The sequence below is a fragment of the Aulonocara stuartgranti genome, assembly GCF_965226115.1.
Source record: "Aulonocara stuartgranti genome assembly, chromosome: 3".
Lineage (NCBI taxonomy): Eukaryota > Metazoa > Chordata > Actinopteri > Cichliformes > Cichlidae > Aulonocara > Aulonocara stuartgranti.
In genome coordinates, this window is record NC_138941.1 from 14,145,040 (window position 1) to 14,152,298 (window position 7,259).

Sequence of the window (7,259 nt, forward strand, 5' to 3'; positions counted from 1 at the left end):
TCCACTAACACGTGGAGTCATACAACCGACCCAAAACCTGCAGGAGGAACCGTTAACAGGTACTCTGAGGTGTGGATGTGTTTCACCTGTTAAATCAAAGCTCAGCGTGAGACGAGGCCTTTCTTGGAGTCGCCACAGGGACACGTGACAGTCTGATGAGGATGATTTCGTATTTTGAGGATTGAATGAACTATAAATGTTCTGTATGATGTGCAGATCGCACACATGTGGATGAGCTGGTTTTTGTATGTGCGTCTGAAGTAGCTGTGTACACTGTGCACAAATTGTGGTGTCAGGCCCAAAATGTTTGCTGTGTGCATCTTACAGCAGCCTCTGATCATTAGTTCAAAATATCAGCTTTTAGCTCCACCTAGTGGTAGCATGTTAAAACTGCTGCACAGCTCCCTGAAGTGGGAAATCCACAGTTAAATGATTCATCTCATCTTTATTCACTGCTTATATTAAGTTAATGTGAATGATGCATACAAAGCCCTGCCTTTGGTTCAAGCAGACTTACTCCACGATTCTGTGACCATCGTTACCCCCAAAGTCGATGTCTTTGCCTAAAAATATGTAAAATGTTGTTTCCTGGTTAAAGCAGTCACAGGACAGCCCTCCGTAAAGGAAGCTAAAATAGACTGATTGCCCCCTATTGGCTGTTAGTACAGGCCGACAGCTTCACCCTTCTGTACTACACCTTAAAATAATATAAACTCATTAATAGCACTAATAAAAATGTGATTATCTGACCGGTTTTTGATGTGATGCTTTAAAAGCAGTGCGTTTCGTTATGGCTGACAGCTGCAGAGGCCCCTGTTTAGATTACAGTAGCTGTTCTGCATCCTTAAAACTAACCTGCCTGTTCCAACAACAAACTTAAGTAGTGCAGCTGCTAAACTGTAGTGATGTACTCAGAGCCTGGAGACCCAGACAGCGCCACTGGTAAAATCAGTTCCCTCGTTTCCTACAAGCTAAACAAGCAAAAGTAGTTTTGGGTTTTTTGGACTGTCTTCATGTTCCTGCAGCTGGAGGATTGGTACCTTCTGTATTTACTTCCATAACTGAATCTGAGGCCATGGTCCTCAGCAGGAAAAGGGTGGAGTGCCCACCCACAGTGGGCTGATCTCTTAGATGGACATTAACACCCCCCACCCCTCGTCAGGTTTTCCAACTGCTTTGTGGATAAGACATCTTGGACGATCATCTTGGGTGTTGCAGGAAACAGCGGGATGTTTCATCCCGGGGATGGAGGTGCCATGTTTCTGCTGATGTTCTAAATGAGCTCATCTGCACAGCATAGTGGAAGCATGTGCTAGGATCATTGTAGTCTCCCCTTCATGCTACCATTGCTACTGCTATTGTAATCATTTATTTAAACAGCATTATCTCTGGTGGACACGATAAAGGCTTCATTACGAGCCACGAGGGTTTTGTGTTGCTTTTTTAAACTAAAAGGGAAAGTCCCCACTGAGACTCCTTTAAGCCATTCTCGCTTGAGAAAATGTAGCTGAGGGAGAGGAGCTGGGTACAAAGGAAGACTGGAACCGAGGGGTGGGAGAACGCTTCAGCGGTCCGGCAAACACTTCCTCCAATAAAACTGGGAGACCTTCAAAATAACCTCCCGCAGAAGAGACACAGAGACATCGACTGTCACACTGGCATAAGGCCAAGGAAGTGAAAAGCTGCCCACCCACCAAACCCCACCCTCACCTCCACACAAACCTCTGCACATGATGACACATCTGCCCTTCCTCACTCGTATCACTGCCTGCAGCTGTGAAGGCAGGCTTCTTGGGGAAAACACACTTCCTTCACTTCCACACATAAGCAAGTGCAACTGACTGATTTCATCGTAAATTGTAAACAAAATAAATATTAATTCATTTAAAAAAGTGTTCTTTGAGTTTCCTTGGCATATTGTTTACAAACAAGCATGTTAGCACAGCGGATTTATCACTGAACACAGTAGCAGCTCGATCTGCATGTTTACAAACCCTTTGTAAGTAACCAAGTTCAAGCAGCCACATACAGACTCATCAGACTTTGGCTCAGTGACGTGAATCCGTTGAGATGAAGCCTTGCAGATAAAGAAGATATCCGACATCAATAACACAGTTCCTTGAGGACTGCAGTGCTAATAGGACCGATGCAATGAATGCTACTATCATCAATTTGGTTAAATGGTTAATTACTCTAAGCTGGATAACTAAGCTAATAAAATATTAACCGATGCATCTCAAAGTTGGGACAGGGCCATCTCTACTGCTGACCATGAAACAGAGCTTTTGACCCACTGTTAGTTTAGTTTTCAAATCAAATCAAATCACTTTTATTGTCACATCACATGTGCAGGCACACTGGCACAGCACATGCGAGTGAAATTCTTGTGTGCGAGCCCCACAAGCAACAGAGATGTGCAAAACACACGTTTGTTCTACTGTCCATAAAATATGGAAATATGAAGTTTTACATTTTAGAGCGTTCCAGCTTTTCTTGGAATTGAGATCGTGTCACGTTATGGCATTTATTCACCTCAAACATACAATATGCACATTGACCCACACAGAAATAACTGCAAAGTGAAGATAATCAAAATTAATGAAATCACAAAAAAAAAATCAGGTTCCAGCTCACGAATAGTTTTTCCTCCTCAACTCATTCCCGTTTCTCCCAGCGGGGAAGCTGACAACAAAGTGAAGACCACCAGAGTGTACGTGGCCTCTGTTTGCAGAGGGATCCTCGACCTCCCAGCCATTGTCATCAAATTTGCAAAGAGCTGCCATAATTCAAACACGTGCATGGATGCTATGCTTTTGGCTCGCTCGTGTCCGTCATTTCCCCTGTGGCCAATCATGTTGGCCTTCCTGTTGCTCTCCTGTGGAATTCTGGGTGGGGGGCATTTCTGTCTTCCTCCCTCCCCCACCCTTTTGCTCACAAAATCCATAAGAATTAGCTGTTCAAAAAATTCAATCAAGTTATGTAAAGGACAAAAGCAAGCAGACTTCAAAGGGGCGGGATGAGGAGACATGCTGCATACAAAGGCTCCAGACACTTCTTTCAGCACTCAGACCCCCTGCACCAGCAAAACGGACCCAGCCTCTTGGAACAAAGCCCAGTCCTGAACCTGGTCTTTGATTTCAGCGGTCTTGGCACTGCTCCTTCTTTGCTTTGTTCGTCTTGATGGAGCTACGCTGTGTAGCAAACCGTGACCCCTGCAGCCCACCCTGTTTGCATGAGGCAGCACACACAGTCATACATGCAGACAAAGCCAAACTGCCATAAAACAGGAAATAAGAAGAAAGCTGATAAGGGAAAAAAACCAGTGTGCTGACAATACAGTCTCATCTCTCACAGATTACAGGCACCGTGAGTGTTGCTGCTGCCTGTTCTGATAAATTAGTCATGTGTGATGGTGCGTCTGAACAAGGAAGCGGGAAGGGAAAGAAAAACCAAACTTAGAGTCCCCGCTCTCCTGGAAACCGCCTCATTGTCTGTGTTGTCCAACGCCGCATTTGTTTTTTAGCGTGCCAGTTTCTACTCCATTCTCAAGCTTTTATAAAAATCTAACATCGGATATGTTTATTTAATTTACTGGGGTTGTATTTGAAGAATTACTTGCAGTAAGTAACTGTGCACTTCTGGAAACGAGAGGCAAAAGACACAAGCAGTCAGCTGATCCAAAAACAGCTACAGTAAGTACAGCAGGTCAAAGGTAACGCAGGCTCTGCTTTGTTTTAGCTACTTTTACAGTTCAGCAAACTCAGACTAAACCAGGTAAATCTCAAACTGACTGTTTTATTAAGGTAGAAGTCCACAAGATGTGAAAAACAGCACAATTTTTACAACACAGCTACCACCATGCTAATGTCTGCAGCCTGTTAGCAGCCCAAATGAAGCAGCAGCATTACTTAACAATACTGTGGTAATGAGCATCGACTATAAAGTTTGGGCTGACCTGACTGCGTTTGTGTGTTTGTAGGGACAGAGATGAACAGGGAGACAGAATCAGATGAATTTTTCTGAGTGCATCCTCCACAGAGCATACACAAGAAGAAAACCATAATCATTTGTCCTCACTGTAAACAGAAGCTAAACTAAAACCACTGCAAAAGAAAACATCACAGTGAAACAGTCCAAGGACTGCCCACGGGGGATCTTATCACAGCCACAGAACACAGCTTTAAATTGTGTAATTTAAGTGATCTCGATAGCTCTGTTTTGGAAGTTCAGTTAACGCTAGAAATGTGTTTTGGACTTTGTACATGCTCTTTGGAGTTTGTACGTAACCACTTTTTTTACATTAGAAATTCCTTTTGTGCATGATTTTAATAATAAATTAATTAAAGCAACAAAACAACCTGAAGAGCCAGTTGGGAGCCGAAAGAGCCGGCTCTTTTTAGTGAGCCGAGCAGAAAGAGCCGGTTCTCTAAAGAAGAGGAGAGTCCTGGCCCCTAGCCCTGCCAGTGTTGCAGAAATGATGAGGATGATGATACAGCAGCAGGTGTTCTTCTCTGCATGAGTAGCTTAATGTTGTTCGTGTGTAATTTACGTTGAGTAGGCTAGCCACGTTATTACATTAATGCACATAAGGTGAACTAGCAAACACCATTGTACCATGTGGCTGTCTTCTTGTTTGATGGCAGATACTCCCTTCACCCTGGCCAAAAAGGCTAAAATGACCAAAGAAAAAGTGGGAAACAGCTGAACATGAGAGGTTTTTGGACAAATTTTGTGTTTTTCCATTGTTTAAGCACTGCTTCCAGCCAAGAGTGATACCATATATGCCCCTATAGCTGCAGAAAAGGCTAACATTGTTATCTTTTTACAAAAAACAGCTGAACATGAGAGGTTTTTGGACAAAGTTTGTGTTCTCCATTCTTTAAGCACCAGTTTGAGCACCGTTTAAGCACCGGCACCGTTTCAAAAGTACTGGTTTGGTACTGGTATTGGATAAAACCTAAACGATACCCATCCCTACATGCTACCAATCCCAAAGTGGCAAAAAGAAAGGGAGAAAACAGGAGCTTTCTGAACAGGTGGGAAAATATGATGAAAAAAATTAATTTAATTAAATTTAAAATTTAATTCAGAATGCTGCAAATGCAATTTTTATTTAAGAAATGACTTCAACTGATCTGTTATTTAATTGGAATTTTGATTTTGCATGTGTGCAATATTAAGTTTATATTAGTTTTATATATTGTTTAGTATTAAGCTTTGCTTGTTCCATATTTCGTTTTTCAGCAAAACTTGTTTGAGTCCATAAGAAAAGATTCCTTGTTATATTTGGAGGAAGATTTTTTTCAATGATTATTTGATCCAGTTATGAACTGGTGCAGAACTGAAGAAGCTTCTCGGATGAGAGGTGAAACGTCTTCAAGTAACTTAAAGAAGTCCAGACGCTTTTCTTTGCAAGCTCCTTTGATCCAGTTATGAACTTTGGCCCACTGTGTATTTGAGTTTGACACCCCTGCCCCCTGCTTTAACGCGTAAAATGAAGTGGCAAACCGTCCTGGCTTTATAATTATGATCTGTCTTTCAACAAATATTTAATTTATTACTTAGTCTCGCTGATACTCGTGTAATTTTAGGAGGCGATTTTAATTGTGTACTTGATAAACTCTTGGTTAGATCCACTCAAACCTCCCAGTTGTTTAACGCTTCGACTGTTCTGAATAATAATATGTTGAGTTCTACTAACCTGTTGATGTTTGGAGACTGTGTAACCCCACTGGTAGAGATTACTCTTGTTTTTCACAAGTGCACAAATCGTACTCCAGAATAGATTATTTTTTTGCTTGATTCTAAATTGATGTCTAAAGTTGTATGCTCAACTTATCATAATATCTTGATCTTGGATCTTTAGTCCTGGACTTCTGTGGTACGAAACAACTGCCGTTTTCACCCGTCACTCCTGTCTGAGAAATCCTTTTGCCGATTTATGACAACTAAAATATCAGAATTCTTGGAAACTAATGATAAACAAGACGTTTCTGATTCGATTCTATGGGAAACATGCGAGGAGAAATTATTTCTTTTGAATCCTCGTTAAAAAAAGGACGCCAGAAACGCCTGTTTGAAATAGAAGCTGAATTAACACAGTTAGAACAGGACCACAAGGCCTCCTCTTGTCCCTCTTTGTTTCAAGACATCATTAAAAGGAAGTTTGAGTAAACCACAATTTTATCTTGTCAAGTAACAGATCAGCTATTTAGGATCAGACAGAAGCATTTTGTGTTTGGAGATAAGCCCCATAAGCTTCTTTCTCGGCAGCTGAGAGGCCTACAGGCTAGTAGGGCTATACACAAAATAAAATCAAGATCAGGCGAAATTTTAATTAGCCCTAAAGCTATTAATGAGCGATTTAGAGAATATTATGAAGAGCTCTATATGTCGAAATCTTGGGGCAATATTTCTCATTGGTTTGGGAAGCAGGATCTCCTGACAATGAATGACGCTGCAGGAGAGGCTTTAAACTCAGATATTACTGTTGAAGAAGTTTCGAAAGCTATTAAGTCATTCCCCAGTGGAAAGTCCCCAGGCCCAGATGGGTTTGGCATTGAATTGTATAAAAAATACTCTGAAAAGGTGGCCCTGCTTTTATTGAGAATGTTTAAGCATTCTTTCCATACTCAAGCATTCCGCCGTGCGCTAATATTTCTTTGTTATTGAAAGAAGGAAAGGATGAAACAGAATGTTCCTCTTATCGACATATTGCTTTGTTGAATTTGGATATGAAAATTTCCACTAAAATTTTGGCAAACAGATTAAATAGACATGTTGGATCAATTATCCATCCGGATCAAACTGGGTTTGTCCCCCAGAGGTTTTCCTTCTTTAATGTTTGAAGATTGATGAATGTTATGTACACTGTTGGGTAAGTTACTTTAAATTAGTAACTTAGTTACATTACTAGTTACTTATATCAAAAGTAACTCAGTTACTTCAAGTTACTCATTACTTTCAGAGTAACTAGTTACTAGGGAAAGTAACGTTGGTTTTACTCAGACTTCTCTTGTTAATGTGTTGCTTCTGTAACTGGATACCCAGCATTGCCAGTCTTCTAGCTTGCTTACTTGCCACACGTGCACTGTGCCACCTACCAATAGAAAGGAAAAGATAATGTGCACATTTCCAGGAGAGAAATCCCATGCTTGGACCGTTGTTGGCCGCTGCATGATTCATGATTCTCACTCGCTTTTGCAACTTTGTACTTTTGTGTTACTCGCAGCAACAACTCCACCTCATTGTTAGTCCAT